The following is a 14669-nucleotide window of genomic DNA, read 5'->3' on the forward strand; positions in this document are numbered from 1 at the left end:
GGGTGTTTTGTTTTGTTTTGTTTTTGAGTTAATTTTAAAATATTGCTATTAACTTAATCAATTATTAATTATTAAATAATTAATTATCAATTATAATATATCAATTATTAATTATTTACCTGGTAACTTAGCTCAACTAAACATCAAAAATGCAAGTCCACCGAAGTGTTTTCAGCATTTAGAGCTTTGGACTTGTTTGTAAAATTAATCAAATACAGGGATATTGGCCAAATCCTGCAGAATATTTAGTCATTCTGTGTGCTGTGATGAGTAAGTACTAGCCCCGATGCTGGGTGCAGACCCAGACAACAGAGAAAACAGGTTGAACTGATAAAATAGAATAGCTCAAGGAAAAAGAAAAGCTATCTTTTGTCTGGAGTTGTTTTTCTTTTCTGTCTTTCCTTCCCTTGGCAGAAGGGGGTGGGAGGGGGTTGCAATGTTTAGTCTAATTTTTTTATTTTAAAAATAATTGCCACCTTTGATTTTCCTGTAGGTTTTGACCTGAAACTTGACTGAAACTTTGACTGAAACTTCAAAAAGTGAGAATGTATAAATTGAAACCACTACGTTTTGTTTAAATCCCACCAGATCAACAAATACTGGAACACACCACTACAATTGTGCACATGCTTTGGTGTGTTGCCCAGTCAACAGCCGACTGCGAAGGGTCACACCCCTTTCTGAGAAGCTGTCATCAGGAGGCGTTTGGCATGTTTCCTCCATGGTTACCTTGGGCCAAAGGTCCAAATACTGCCACATTCACAGGAGCTCCTAGGTATTTGAACAGCTTCTGAATGTGGTAGAAGCAGATCCATTATCATATGGTAAAGCAGCAACATACCTGGTAGAATTGGTCACACCTGATAAACCTTGCAGAATACATTACATGAATTTACAATGATTAACACTCATACATGAATGTGCGCACTGCATTTCACATAAAATTGACAAATGTAATGCTTTCCCATAGAATTCAAAGGGTGGAAACTATGGTATATTTTTGATAAAATAATTATTAGAAGGGAAGGGAAGGGAAGGGAAGGGAAAAGGGAAGGGAAGGGAAGGGAAGGGAAGGGAAGGGAAGGGAAGGGAAGGGAAGGGAAGGGAAGGGAAGGGGGAGGGGAGGGGAGGGGAGGGGAGGGGAGGGGAGGGGAGGGGAGGGGAGGGGAGGGGAGGGGAGGGGAGGGGAGGGGAGGGGAGGGGAGGGGAGGGGAGGGGAGGGGAGGGGAAGGGGAGGGGAGGGGAGGGGAGGGGAGGGGAGGGGAGGGGAGGGGAGGGGAGGGGAGGGGAGGGGAGGGAAGGGAAGGGAAGGGAAGGGAAGGGAAGGGAAGGGGAGGGGAGGGGAGGGGAGGGGAGGGGAGGGGAGGGGAGGGGAGGGGAGGGGAGGGGAGGGGAGGGGAGGGGAGGGAGGGGAGGGAGGGGAGGGGAGGGGAGGGGAGGGGAGGGGAGGGGAAGGGGAGGGGAGGGGAGGGGAGGGGAAGGGGAAGGGGAAGGGAAGGGGAGGGGAGGGGAAGGGAAGGGAAGGGAAGGGAAGGGAAGGGAAGGGAAGGGAAGGGAAGGGAAGGGAAGGGAAGGGAAGGGAAGGGAAGGGAAGGGAAGGGAAGGGAAGGGAAGGGAAGGGAAGGGAAGGGAAGGGAAGGGAAGGGAAGGGAAGGGAAGGGAAGGGAAGGGGGAAGGGAAGGGAAGGGAAGGGAAGGGAAGGGAGCTCAAGATGCAAAAATGAAAAACTACTTTGACACTACTCTAATTCGTTGTCTGAAGCCTCAGGACCTTTGTTCATTTGTGTTTGGCTTTCACTATTGTGCTGCTATTTCATAAGTTCTTTGTGATCAAATAGGTAAACTGCTTACAAATATCAGTCTATGAGAAATGAGGATATTGATGTCTAACTGGAAATCTAAGCAAGATTTCAAATATCTCCACGTGAAAGTCAGTTTCAAAAAGTTAACTACTTTCTTCACCTGGATATTTAGATTATTCAGAGAACATACTTGACTCAGATGCAGCCTCTGTAGAAGTATACTAGACTAGAAATAGAATAACAAACAGTAGGAAGTCTCCATCAACACATGCTCATAGCACTCATATCGCTCCCATTTACTGCCCTAATATACTCTATAAAATTATCAGCTATATTTCCTCCACTTTACGTAGAGAAAAAATATTTCTCACCCCTAGCACTCTACTAATGCAGGGAGAACATCAATATTACAAATTAAGGTTGCCAAACATCAGTGGTACAGTTAAGCAAGAGAGGGAGATGCAAGAATAGATAAAGACTTGGAATGTGATCTGCTATGGCATTTGTTATATAAACTTGTTTTAAAATGGAGGTGCACAAATGAAACGCTTCAAGCTATGACCTCCAGTATGGCAAAACAAATCTACCACTTAACTGTATTCTTACTAGAGAGGACACTAGCCTTGCACACAGTCCAAAAATGTAGGGTTCCATATCCATGTCACAGGACATGTGGGGCTCCAAAATACCACATCATGCATTTTGGACCTAGAGTTATGAATTCTCAATGTATGATCCAGTCAGCAAACTGAGAAAGATGTAAGTAAATCATAGCTTCAGCTTGGATTCTTCTTCCTGTCAGGCAAGGAAGACACAAATCAGGACACTGGGACTGCCCTATTGGTGCTAAAGCAGCAAAAAGGAAAAGTGAAAGATAGAAATTACAGTTTGAGCAGAACAGCAAAAAGGAAAAGTGAAGGATAGAAATTACAGTTTGAGCAGAACAGCAGAAAGGAATTTTGGGGAAAAAAAATGCACAAGTGTGGAAGCTTAGTCTGCTTCAGATTAAAAAAATAATGATTGTCACTGAGTGACAGAAATACTTTGCTTTGCATAACCAAAGAAGTGGAAGTCAAAGCACAGCAGAGCTTTTAAAATCTCTGAATGTAGGTGTCTCGCTAAGGCTAAAGTTGATGTGAGAGCATAAGGCTAGAAAATGTGTTGAAATTTGGTTTTGTTCATTTTTTTTCCACTATATTCTTGTTTGATAGGGCAAGCTACTTTGGTTCTAAATTTTGAATAAGACAACATTCCTAATTAACGTTTAGCTGGTTTGGTCACTGTATAACCAATATGTACAATTGGCAGTGTCCCCTTTGCTTCTCACAGGTTGATTAATAGAAATGGCAGTTGTCCTATCAACTAAGGCTGTTTTGGTATAAATATGGCATAAAAGTAATCATATCAAAATAGTAAATATTGAGACCTTTTAAGGTTTTCATCAAGAAATCTCAGCACCTGTTTAAAAATAATAATAATAGTACTTTCTCCCATAGATTGGTAAAATAAATGGCTAAATATATATTTGATTGCACGTTGGATGTCTTCACACTGGACCTGATCGGAATTGACTAAACTAGACTGAAGGTTTTCTTAACATCTCTACTGGTGCAGGCATTGTGTGTCCAGATGTAAAATCTTACTGTGGCTCGTGTGCATGTGAAATGCCACCTCTGGCCATGCACAGCTCTTCTTCACAACATTTCTAACAATTACACTCTGTCTTGCAAAGCCACAGCTTCTTCTGTCCAAAAGAGTAGTTCTCCATCCTGACCCGAAGGCATTGCATATGGGACTAGCTGCATACAGGTATGGTACTTTTGGATGAGAGTTTGCTCCCCTCCTGATAGCTTGAAGTGCAGGAGAGCAAAGATGTGTAAACTCAGGCTGTTCTCTGTGTTAAGCAGAGACTTGACTAAGGATTGTGCTGCCAGTGTGCAGGGATATCTGTGGAGAGGGACAGGCAGGGCTCTCATCTGCAGAAATACAGCATCAAACATCTGAATACAGTAGTGGCTGCCATCACATGACTGGAGTAGAGGCCAGAAAGCTTCACAGTTTTGCTCTGCTTTGATCACATAATGGAGAAACTCAGCTCAATTGCTTTTCAAGCAGCTAAATGCCCTGCTCCCTCCATATTTTGCTTGTCTGCTCATGATAACTTTATTTCCCAAGAGCTCTAACAGCCACTAGAGTAAGACTCTTATAAATCTGAACTGCCTGTGCCTAAAGAAAATATGCTTTCATCAGTGTATTTTTGTGAAATCCCACAGGACCGTTCTCAACATTCCTATACAGCTAAGCCACAACTGCCTGTTGTAGCTATCTTCCCTGATTTTCAGTAATAGCATTATTCTTGTAAATTTCCAGTCATTGAGATTTGATCTGCGAATGACTAATATTGCATGTCACAAAGAGTTTCATACAGAACCTCACCGCCCTTGCACAGACTCATTTCCTGTGGAGCCAACCATTCGTTATCAGGTGAGCTGCTATCTGTTATCTCATTAAATGTCTGATTTCTTTTTTTTCACTGCTGTTGGCATTTTATCTTCTTAGGGCTCTTCTCAAACCACCTGCTGCAGGTGCCTAACTGGCTGTTGTGACTATTGCTCTCCACTAGTAGTAAAGTGAGCCAAGGTCTGGCAGGCTGAACCACATATTACCCTCTTGACCCAGGATGTGTAGGAGATATACCACCACCTGTCATAGGCACGTCCTGTTCCCGCCTTCCACCCCACCCCGCCCCCAGCCTGCCAAACCTGTAAATTATGTCTTTGGTTCCTATTTAGTTACTCTTCTACCTAAGTGATTCATATACAACATGTGTCTAGCTAGCTAACAGGTCGGTTTATAGTGATTATAATACGTGCATATGGTATAGTTCAGCACAAAGAAAAAGATTGCCTTGGCTTGAACAGCTATTGCTTTTTGTAAAGGTGGAAAACACTGATAGAGTGGCTCAACAGGTAAAAAACCCATGGAAAGCTCCTTCTCCTCCTTAATATACTGTTGCTTTTCCGTTGAACTCACCCTGGTAAAGCTGGATGCCAACCAGGCTGGCATTAATTCCATCACACCTTGGTCTTTTACAGAGTGGCTTCCCTTAAAGCTGGTCCCAGGTCTTCACATGGAACTGCACACATGAGGGGAATTACAGATCCCTGACTATAGAGCGTGGAGAACCCACTGCTGTTATTGAACTTGTTTTCTAGACTGTCTGTCTCTTCTGTCATCTCCAGACCAGATCTCATTACTCTTCTTTTTTCTGTGGAGTTAAAGAGTGATTTACTCTCCCAAATCCTTCCCCGTTTTGACAACTGGAGACCATTAATAGACTACCTTTTGTTGGATAAACTGAGCAAGGGGAGCTTCTGATATCACCTACCAGATATTGCTCAGACAAGAAGGCATTCTGGAATCCTTACTGATTCTTGGGTGTGGGGATACTTGAATTGGACACTACTGCTTTCCTGGTCTCAGACATGCTCTGTATGAAGCTGATCTCTCCCTGTCCTTCTCCTGATCCCAAGGACCATGCTCATTTGCTAAGGCACAGCACCACCCAGGACCTCGTGCTTGGTGGGATACCCAGCATGTCCACCCAGTGATGCAGTCTCCCACCCTGTAAGCATGCTCTGCATCCTCGAGTCAGTTGCATGACCTTGTCTCCATGGTGTTAAAGGAACCTGCCTTCAATTCAGACAGCAGATTGTATCTGGAGTCAAAATAAATTACCTCAATAAAAGTGAGGTTGGAGGGAGATAAAGGGGGGAAAAAAAAGAGAAGAAAGGAGCGCAGGGACTGAAGGATGAGCAGGGTGTGGTGGCAGAATAAAGGAAGAGGGGAGAGGGATTACAAAGGAAAGGACAAGAACATGGGAAAGGAGAAAAAGAGGGGGTTGAAATACAGCAGGAATAAGTTGGCACCTAAGTGAGAAAAAAAAATCAACTTCTGAGAGAGGATGGAAAGAGAGCACTACAATGAGAAGGAACAACCTGAGCAAGAATAAAAGTAGAGCTAGAGAGCCATTCAGAGACATGTATTTGTGGTCCATTCTTCCTTTAACATTTTCAGGATGTGGGAGAGACCAGACAGAAACTGATCCGACGTACAAAACAATAATGCAAGTGTAAGCTGAACAAAAGATGATAAAATAGATGTGGAAGTCTCATTTTAGTAAGCTATGCTTCTTGAATGCTGATTCCTGTATCCTTTATTTTTATTGCTGGACCATGAATGGTCCCAGTAATGGAAAGAAATAGCTGCCTGTCATAGCCATCTGAAAGTCACAAAAGCTGAAGCAAGGAAGATGTCTAGTAAGGCTGCTATGGAAAAAAAAAAAAAAAAAAAAAAGTGATTGTGCAGTCAATCTTGTTGGTTTAGTTGTGTTCCATGGTGATTTTAATTACACTGTAACTTGAGCTAAGTCAAAGGATGGCAAGAATAGTGGCTGGGTAGAGGAGGTTAGTGGAATGCGAATGGAAAGAAGTGGTGTCGGGGGCAGGTCTGATGGGCAGGGGGCGAAGCTGCTGGTGGCACCAGCATGACAGGGAGCTGCTCCCAGAGGCAGGCAGGGCTGGCAGTGAGGGATGACAGCCACTCATTGTCATGGTGATACTGCACTGGCCATGAACGGGAGGGAGAAACGTCCCTGCTGATGGTTAGGAGAGACGAGGTCAAAAATAGGACTCAGGGGTGTCATGGGAACAGAACTGCAGAGCTGAATGCCAGCACGGAGAACTCACTGTCCCAGACAGACCCTTCACGAAATATGAGGCCATACCTTGAATTCACTCGAGTTTTGCCATAGCTGACAGCAGTACTCCATCACGACCAGAGGGGTATCCAGCTGCTGGGTCGTAACTGAGCTTTCAGGTCGATCAGTAGTGGATGGCACTAACATCAGTTATGCCACTGATGGACCCTAAATGAATACTGTTTGAATAAGCAATGATATCGGAGCTGTGTGCTCTGCAGCAATTGAAAGAAGAGTTATCTAGATGACTAGCACGAAGAGGCAAGAATTTTTGACCAAAGTATTGTTAGGAACATTAACACGTTGATCAAAATACACCTGACACTGCTACCTTGGGGGCTGCAAAGCTATGTAAGATACATGAAGTATTCACTTCTTCAGTCTATGCTGCAGCCTTCTTGTGGTAACAAGAAGCTACTGAAGGTCAATATTAAGAACACTCACTTTAGTGATGTGAGCATAATATTTGATTTTGATCAGGAAAAAGAGAGAAAGCTCAGAAAAGAGTTTGTTTCTGCAGTATGTACTGCACATGTGGCCGATAAGTCTTATTACTGAGGGGAGGGATGGTAGCACATACTGGCATGTGACACATTTAAAGGTCTCATATTTCTTAGCAGACAAAAGCAGTCCCAGGGCAGACAAATGGCTCTGAGCACGGTGGAGCTGGCTGCACCCCTCTGCTTGGAGCAGTATGCGGGCAGGGGTCCCGGGGCTCCTCTGAAAGCCACGAACCCCCCCTGCAGCAAACTCTTACTGCATCAGGGGATCAAGACCACAGATTTCCCCTTTGATTTTTTCAAGAGCTCTTGTCATACCAAAGAAAAGCCAGCATTAAATGTGTGCCACCTTTGCCCCTGCTCTTTGGGGAGCTCTTATCACAAGAGAAACTGCATTTCTCTTTTCAGATTGTAGAAGGACACAGAATGCATCACGCTTCCTTACAGTGCCCTGGAACATCGACACTAAAGCAGAAAATTAGTGATGGACAGGTTACAAAACAAATTCCATGAAGTTTGCTTTGTGAAGAAGCTGATCCAAGTTTTTCTTTTTTTCTTCAACAAAAACAGGTCTGAGAGGGCCATGTGGAAGCCTTGTTGCTCTTTCCTTTCAAGACAGCACCTAAATTTGTAGATTTAATAGCAAATTCATATTCCATTTCCTTCTGTTATATGCATGCATAGATAAGATTTTAATTTGCCTTCAGATTTTCATGCCATAAAAAGAACATTGTCATTTTAGTAAAAATTACTTGAACTCCGTGTATTATTTTCATAATCCCTTCTCCCACTCCTGTATATCAGCATTTTTTCTGTACAGACCCTGTGGCTTGTATAAGTCCTGCTTTTCTATAGCCGGTTCTTGACAGCAGGATCAACCCTGCTCCTGCCAGGTGCTGAAACTACTGATCTTGCCTCGGCTGAATAAAAGTTGTGGGTGCGACACCACTGCTCTGAGCTCCGCTCTGTGGAATGCTACATTTGTATTAACATGTATCTTTCTTTGTGATTTTTTTTTTTTACTGAAAATGATGCCCTTTAAAATCTCTTCCTGGAGAGAGAGAGAGAGGTGGAGAGAGAGAGAAAAAAAAAAATTTACTCCCCTTGGAATTTAACCTTAATTTGAACCAAGATCGGTGAAAGAAAAGCACTTTCGTGCATTGTTCACCAGCTCCACCCAGCCAGCCCCTTATCTAACCTGCGTCTCTATTGCTTATAGCTTTGTAACTTTCGTAGTAGTAGGCTCCACATGCTCTTACATGCTTTAAAACCAGCTTGGAGACAAGGTGACACTACAATAGCAAGAAACACCTAACGATCCTATCTTGCTAGTCCTTAGACTGTGCAGTGCAGTAGCAGGGACTGGCTTAGAAAGGGCCTAGTGAAGAGCAGGGTGAGCAAGCAGCCCTCTTAGCCCTGGCTGCTGGCAAAGGGGACAGAGGCTTCAGAAGCCCTGAGCCAGCCTCTCCCTACACCCCAAAGCAGGTGTACTAATTTTAACCATTAGTAACTCTCGGTTTTATCCCGATTCCTTGGATTTCTTTCTCCTTTAGAGAGAAGCAGCCAACCCTTGATTTGCATGACGTCAGCTCAGGGTCAAAATTCACCCTTAAACACACACATAAAACAGCAAGCTTCCTTGTTTGCTGTTCAGAGGCGGACTTCCACTGCATGTCTCCTGTTGTCTGGATGGGAGGAACAGCCAGTGTATTGCCTTCCCATTACTTTTTGCTTCCTAGAACAGGCAGACAGCTGCTCCAGGTGCGGTCCACCTTTATGCTGTCCCCTGGCTCCCATCAGCCATCTGCTCCCTGCAGTCCTCTCCCACTCCCAGCCTCCCTCAATTTCTCCTGACTGGTAACTACTTGGCCCACCTGCCTCTGTTCACCTTCTGCTTTATATCCCTCCCTTCCACATCCTGCTTCCTCCAGGCACTCGTTGCTCATTATTCCCATCCCCACCTCCCTCATGCTCCGCTCTTACCACTTCTCAAGGGTTTATGTGAGCCTTATGTTGCCCTTTTTGCTAAGCACTGTCTCCCTTCACCTGCAGGCAGACGTGGCACACACCTGGTGGAGGGCAGTGGGTGGTGTCACCCTGCCAGCAAAAAAAATAAAATAAAATGTCCATCATCTAGGGAGCAAACATCTTAAAACTGAAGGCGGGAATCAGACGTTCATGATTGCTGCTCGAAATAAAGACCAAATTTAGTGCAGCTCACAAGGAAAGAGAGGATGCTATTAAATGCACGAATAACTTGCCATGTATCCTCCCCTCTTTTAACAACCGCCGGCTGCTTTTCTTTCAAAGAAAAGTTTTGCGAAATGCTGTTTGTTTTTGTTTCAGATGGACTGCAATAAAACCCTTCAAGGAAATACTGCATATAGCATTGTTCCTACTCTCCTCGAGTGTTTGAAGGACCCCTTAGAAGGAGCGTGCACCGGGAGACAGGAGGGAGGAAGCAGGAAAAAAAATAAATAAGAAATATCAAGGAGACACGGTCAAGCATGAATCATTTCGGTCTTTCGGTTGAACCCGAGGCAAGATCAGATTTCACATCCACCCTCGGCGGGGCTGGCATTTTCACACACGCTGCAAACCCCTTGGCGTGGAGGTGCCTTCATCTCGCGGTTACTACGGGGGGGGGGGGGGCACTGGCGTGTATCGAAGCCAGCTTTAGACGCGTTGTTTTTTTAATTCTTGTTTGTTTGTTTTAAGAACACCGCTGATGAGAAGAACGGTTACTCGTGCTAAAAGAAACGGGTGCCCAGATCCTACGGGCAGGCTGGGAGGTACCGAGGTACACCCCTGGGCAGCTGCAGCTCCCAAGTGCGGGGGTCTCCGGGGGAAAGCAGAGCCTCCGGAGCGGCTTGGCTGGCGGCGGGAGGAGGAGGAGGAGGAGGAGGAGGAGGAGGAGGAGGAGGAGGAGGAGGAGGAGGAAATCCCTCCGGCCGCTACCCGGCGCTGACTCAGCAGCCGGGGCTGTCGGGGCGGGGGGGCTCAGCCCTGGCTTTAAGGAGCCAGAAGGGCGCAGGGGGTGGGCAGGACTACAGCACAGTGGCAGGTTGGCAAGTTGTGCCACATCCCCGGCACCCCCAGTGCCTCTGCCGCCAATGGCAGCCCCATCCCGGGCTGGTGCGCGCCTGCAGGAAGGAGGAGGGAGGGAAGCGGGGACGGAGGGGGGAATCCCGGGGAGCCCCACAGACCGCGCCCCCCCCCTCCCCACAGCCCTGTTCCCGTACCTTCTTCCTCAAAAGCACCCCGCAAAGAGCTTTCCTTCCTGCCGCGAGGTGCCCTGATGTTTAGCAACCCAGAAAACATTTTGTAACTTAAACCGGTGTTATTGTATTATTTTGTATACTCTTATTTTTTTTCCACCTAGATCTCTGATTTTTCACGTCTCCTGCTGTGTTCATGCTGGCTCAGGCGTGATGCATGTGCCAAACCGCAAAGCCTATGGAGCACAGGTCCTTGCAGATGAGGAGAGCTCGAGCCTGCGACTTCCGTAAATTAAAGAGCTCTGTGTCTTCGTGTGTCTGTGTAGTGACTGTTTTCAGAGGGTTTTAGCTGTGGTTTGCCGCTCAGTATTGAAAGGCGTTATTGATACATACAGGAGAAAAAATGAGAACGAGATTTTTTTTTCCTTTTCATTCATTTTAAGTATAATGGTTTCTCTTTGGTTTTCCCTCTTCTATTCTGTCCCCTACTAACAGCGTGGGCACCGCCGTGGGAGGAGGACTGTTGCACTTCTCCACTGCATCGACACGTGCTCTGTGTTTGCTGCAGCCCGGAGTACCAGGCTGTTGAGAAGTATTCGATCCCAAATGTATACATTGATGGTTCTTAGACTGCCCTGGCTTAAAGAATCCACCTGGTTAAGTACAGTGACTTTGCTTCCTCCCAAATAAAGAATTTGAAAAGGAACGACTCATTTCCACGAATGTCTTTCCTGACTAATACACACTGAGGCTTTTATTCTATTCCTGTATTTCTAGAATGGCGGCAATATTTATAGTGGGAACGCAATTATGCCTTAGAAAGCATATTAATGCATATTAAAGTCTTGAGTGTTATCCGAGACGTAAAGGTGTTGTCTAATCTGCCAGTAGGGGAGACTGAAAGTCCCGGTCTCCCAGGTGAAGAAGTATTTGCTAAAAAGTTCAGAACTACTGTGTGAAGAGCTGTCATTATCAGACAATACGTGAAAAACATCGTTTCCCTTGCTCATTTTTAGTGAAAGAAACGTATCTTCATAGCATCCAGATGAGACTGGAGACGTACACCTTTTCTGAGCTGTAACCGTCCAAACCAGCGTTAAAAAAATGCTGCCCGTCTCTCCGTCCCATCCTGCCAAGTGCTGTGCACCTCCTAGAGGCACTTGGAATTGCTCTTATTTAATTAGGTCTTATTTACTTATTACATTCCGGTAACACATGGGTTGCAACACGCTCTGCAGCGGGGGGAAGCCGCGGTCGGTGCCTGGGAGCTGCCCACCGGCTCCCCGGCCCTGCGGCCGGGGCAGCAGCGGAGCCAGAGCGCGGAGCCGCCCCTCGGCATCCCGAAGCACCTCTTCGCTTTGCCTGGGGGTGTCCGGATCTCAGCTGGCTTCGTGCGCAAAGCAGGAGCAGATAAAGGACGCTTTCGGGGGGGGAGGAGGAGCAGTCGGACACTGCTCCCACGCAGCAGCCGGCTCTTTCTCGGCTGTCTCTGCCACCCATCTGGGTTCCCAAACGGCTTGCACTCGCACAGGCATACAAAACGGGTTTCCCTGCATCAACCTGCATGTCCCTGACTTTCTGTGCTTGGGCGTTTGCTCTCTTCTTCAGCCTGGGAGAGCACGGTCCCAGCCAGTCCCACCTTCGCTATTGCCAAAGGGCGCCAATAGGGATGAGGCAGAAAGGGTTTCCCCTTTTCGCCGGGGCGACCCCCACTGCGACCCCTTCCCAGGGCGGCCGTGGGGACCCTCGGGCCCCCCCCCCCCAGGGCCCTGGACTTGAGGCCAAATTTGACAGGCGCCCGCCGCCATGGTTTCAGGGCAGGCTGAAGCCCGCGAAGCCCGCGGGTCGGAGTTTGGGGTCCGCACCTCGCTGGGCTTGTTTCCAAAGGGGAAAGGTTTCCCGCGGCTTCCCCTCCGCCGAAATTCCCGCAGAAGCTCAGAAATAAGGGGGGGGGTGGTGGTGGGGGGGTGTCCCCTCGCAGCCCCCTTTGCCGCCCCGCGGATTGGTGATGCATCGTGATGCTCTGCCAGCACCACAGGGAAGGGGGCTCCGTCCTAAACCTGGCTGCTTTTTCCATTTTCTATGCCTGATAGATTGCGAGGGGAAAAAAAAAAGAAAAAAAAAAAAAAGCGATCAATCCAAATGAAAGTGATATTTATGATATTTTAAATCCAATCGCCTCTGCATCTGTTTCACGGAAAATACAGCCGTGATTGGTAAAAAATAAATCTACAGACCTTACTTCAACCTATGTGTTAAATACATTTTTAAAAATACATTTAAAAAAAAAAAGAGGGAATTGTGTTTAATTTGGCGAATCTCTTCTGTTTATTTTTGTTTAGCACTGCATAGTATTACATGCAACTTTTGGCCCTGGGAGGGATGAAGGGCGGGAAGCCCTGAACTGATTTAAAACGGAAGAAATGCAGGCTACCTAATGTCTGACTGGTCCAGCGAGCTGGAGATGGTGCCCTGTCCTGCTTTTTACTAGAAAGAAGTCTGGCGCGAAAGCAGGATCTTTGTTGCCTAGGAATTAAGTTGTTGCTGCTGCTTATTCCTTACCTGAACTCCTAATCCCCTGTTTGTGCTACAGCACAAAACAAATTATTTCTCGTAGACTAAAGAGCTCCCTTGTAACAATTAAAGTCTATTGTGTAAAAGCATAAATGGCGCATTGATCGTTAAGGTAAAATGACTTGTAAAAGGTAATTCTTGAAGTATGTGGTCATTTAATCTATACTTTGGAGGAGTCATTATGCACAGGGAGGTAAACTACAAACAGTAAAATGCTTAGTTAGCCAGTTAACGTGTATGCTTTGTCTAAAGAGACCTCAGCAGAAAGAAAGTGAGGTTTGCTCCTAGTTCTGCAGAAAACAAGGCATTTTGCTGCTGTTTTCCCTGGGAATATCCACATTATTCTCGATTTTTCTTTTTTAAAAATTTCTTAAACTAATAAACACACATGCCCATCAAATAAAAATAAAACCCCAAAGCACTTCACGAAGTGGGAAATATCCTGATATCCTTGAACCTCGGACTCTGCTGTGGCCACTGCAATCTCGGCCCACACTCATTAGGAAAAAAAAAAAAAAAAAAGAAAGAAAGAAAAAATCTACCCCCTGCCCAGGGAGTGTTTAAAAGGAGGAGTGTGGATCCACATAAACCAGTTCTGTCAAGGTCATCTTTGTCTTGTGAAAGGAAAGGCGACAGGGTCAGCATTATTGCACATGAGGAAATCCCCACGGGGATGGAAGAGATGATCTCTCTCTCTCCTTCTTTCTCCCCCTTTGGCCAAGTGTCCCTCACTCGGGCAAGACTCCCACCGAAGCCGATGGGCATTGGCTTCGTCCCCTTTGGGGGACGCGCAGCAGTCACCGGGAAGTTTGAAAAGGCGGATGGGTTCCTCGGTGGGAAGGCTGCGTGTCGCCGGCGTGCAGAGAGATGCGAGAGGCGGAGGTCGCACCTCGAGCCCATCTCACCGCCCGCACCCGCGTGTGACACGCACAAGGCCCCGCAGCCGCCCGCCCCACGTGCAATGCCTTTAAGCGCTCCTCGGGGTGTTTTGCTTGGCTTTGAAAATTAGCCTGTTTGGTTAACATCCGATAGAAAACATTTACGCTGGAAGCCAAACAGGCAAATATTTTAATCTCTCATATTAACACAGCGGTTTTCCAATCGGGTGGGTTTTCTATCCCGATTATTTATTTATTTACGTGCGCCTTCTTCATTCATTCGCTCCGTTCATTCATTCACTCGCTCGCTCCTTCATTCATTCATTCATTCACTCGGCCATCCCTTGCCCTCCCCCGACGAGACCGGGGCCGGCGGTAGCCCGGGATGAGCCCCGGGGGCGCCGACCCCCGCCGGCTTTGCTGGCCCGCCCGTCGCCCTAAGCCGTGCCGGGGCGTGTTTGGGGCTGGAGCCCCCTCCCCGAGCCCTGCTCAGAGCGTCCCTCCGGTGCCTGCGAGCAGGCGGGGACCGCAGCAGGTGCCTCGGCTGCAGCCGGCCGAGGGCCGGCGGCCCCAGGCGGGGACCCCCCCCGCAGCCCTCCCGCAGCCCCGCCGGCACAGGGACGGGCTCGGGGCCGAGGCAGGGCAGGTAGAGCCGGGAAGGGGGCGGCCAGAGGGGCTCGGCCGGCCCGGCGAGGGAAATGTCAGGAACCTCTAACCCGGCCGGTGTCCACTCGGCCAGCCGAGGGAGGAATGCGCAGTCGGACCACCAACGTGCCTTGATCCGTACAATGCACCACTTAATACACTTCTGTAATTTAAACTGCTGGGGACCCCCTCCTTCCAAGCCGATTTTCGATATAGGTGTTTTCTCATCCCCCCCCCTTTCCCTTTGAAATGCCCCCACCCCCCTCACCCTCCCGCTCCCTTTCTTCTGAGCCC

At 47.3% G+C, this 14669-nt stretch overlaps 1 long non-coding RNA gene across 1 annotated transcript; it reads left to right on the forward strand.

Moving 5' to 3' along the window:
- Positions 1-8886: 8886 nt before the first annotated feature.
- LOC125182299 (uncharacterized) lies at positions 8887-11368 on the forward strand. The gene is made up of 4 exons (XR_010831984.1): positions 8887-9674; positions 9779-9860; positions 10443-10565; positions 10774-11368. It is a non-coding gene; the product is annotated as an uncharacterized lncRNA (long non-coding RNA).
- Positions 11369-14669: the final 3301 nt, after the last annotated feature.

Source organism: Anser cygnoides, chromosome 5 (genome assembly GCF_040182565.1).
Source record: "Anser cygnoides isolate HZ-2024a breed goose chromosome 5, Taihu_goose_T2T_genome, whole genome shotgun sequence".
Taxonomy (NCBI): domain Eukaryota; kingdom Metazoa; phylum Chordata; class Aves; order Anseriformes; family Anatidae; genus Anser; species Anser cygnoides.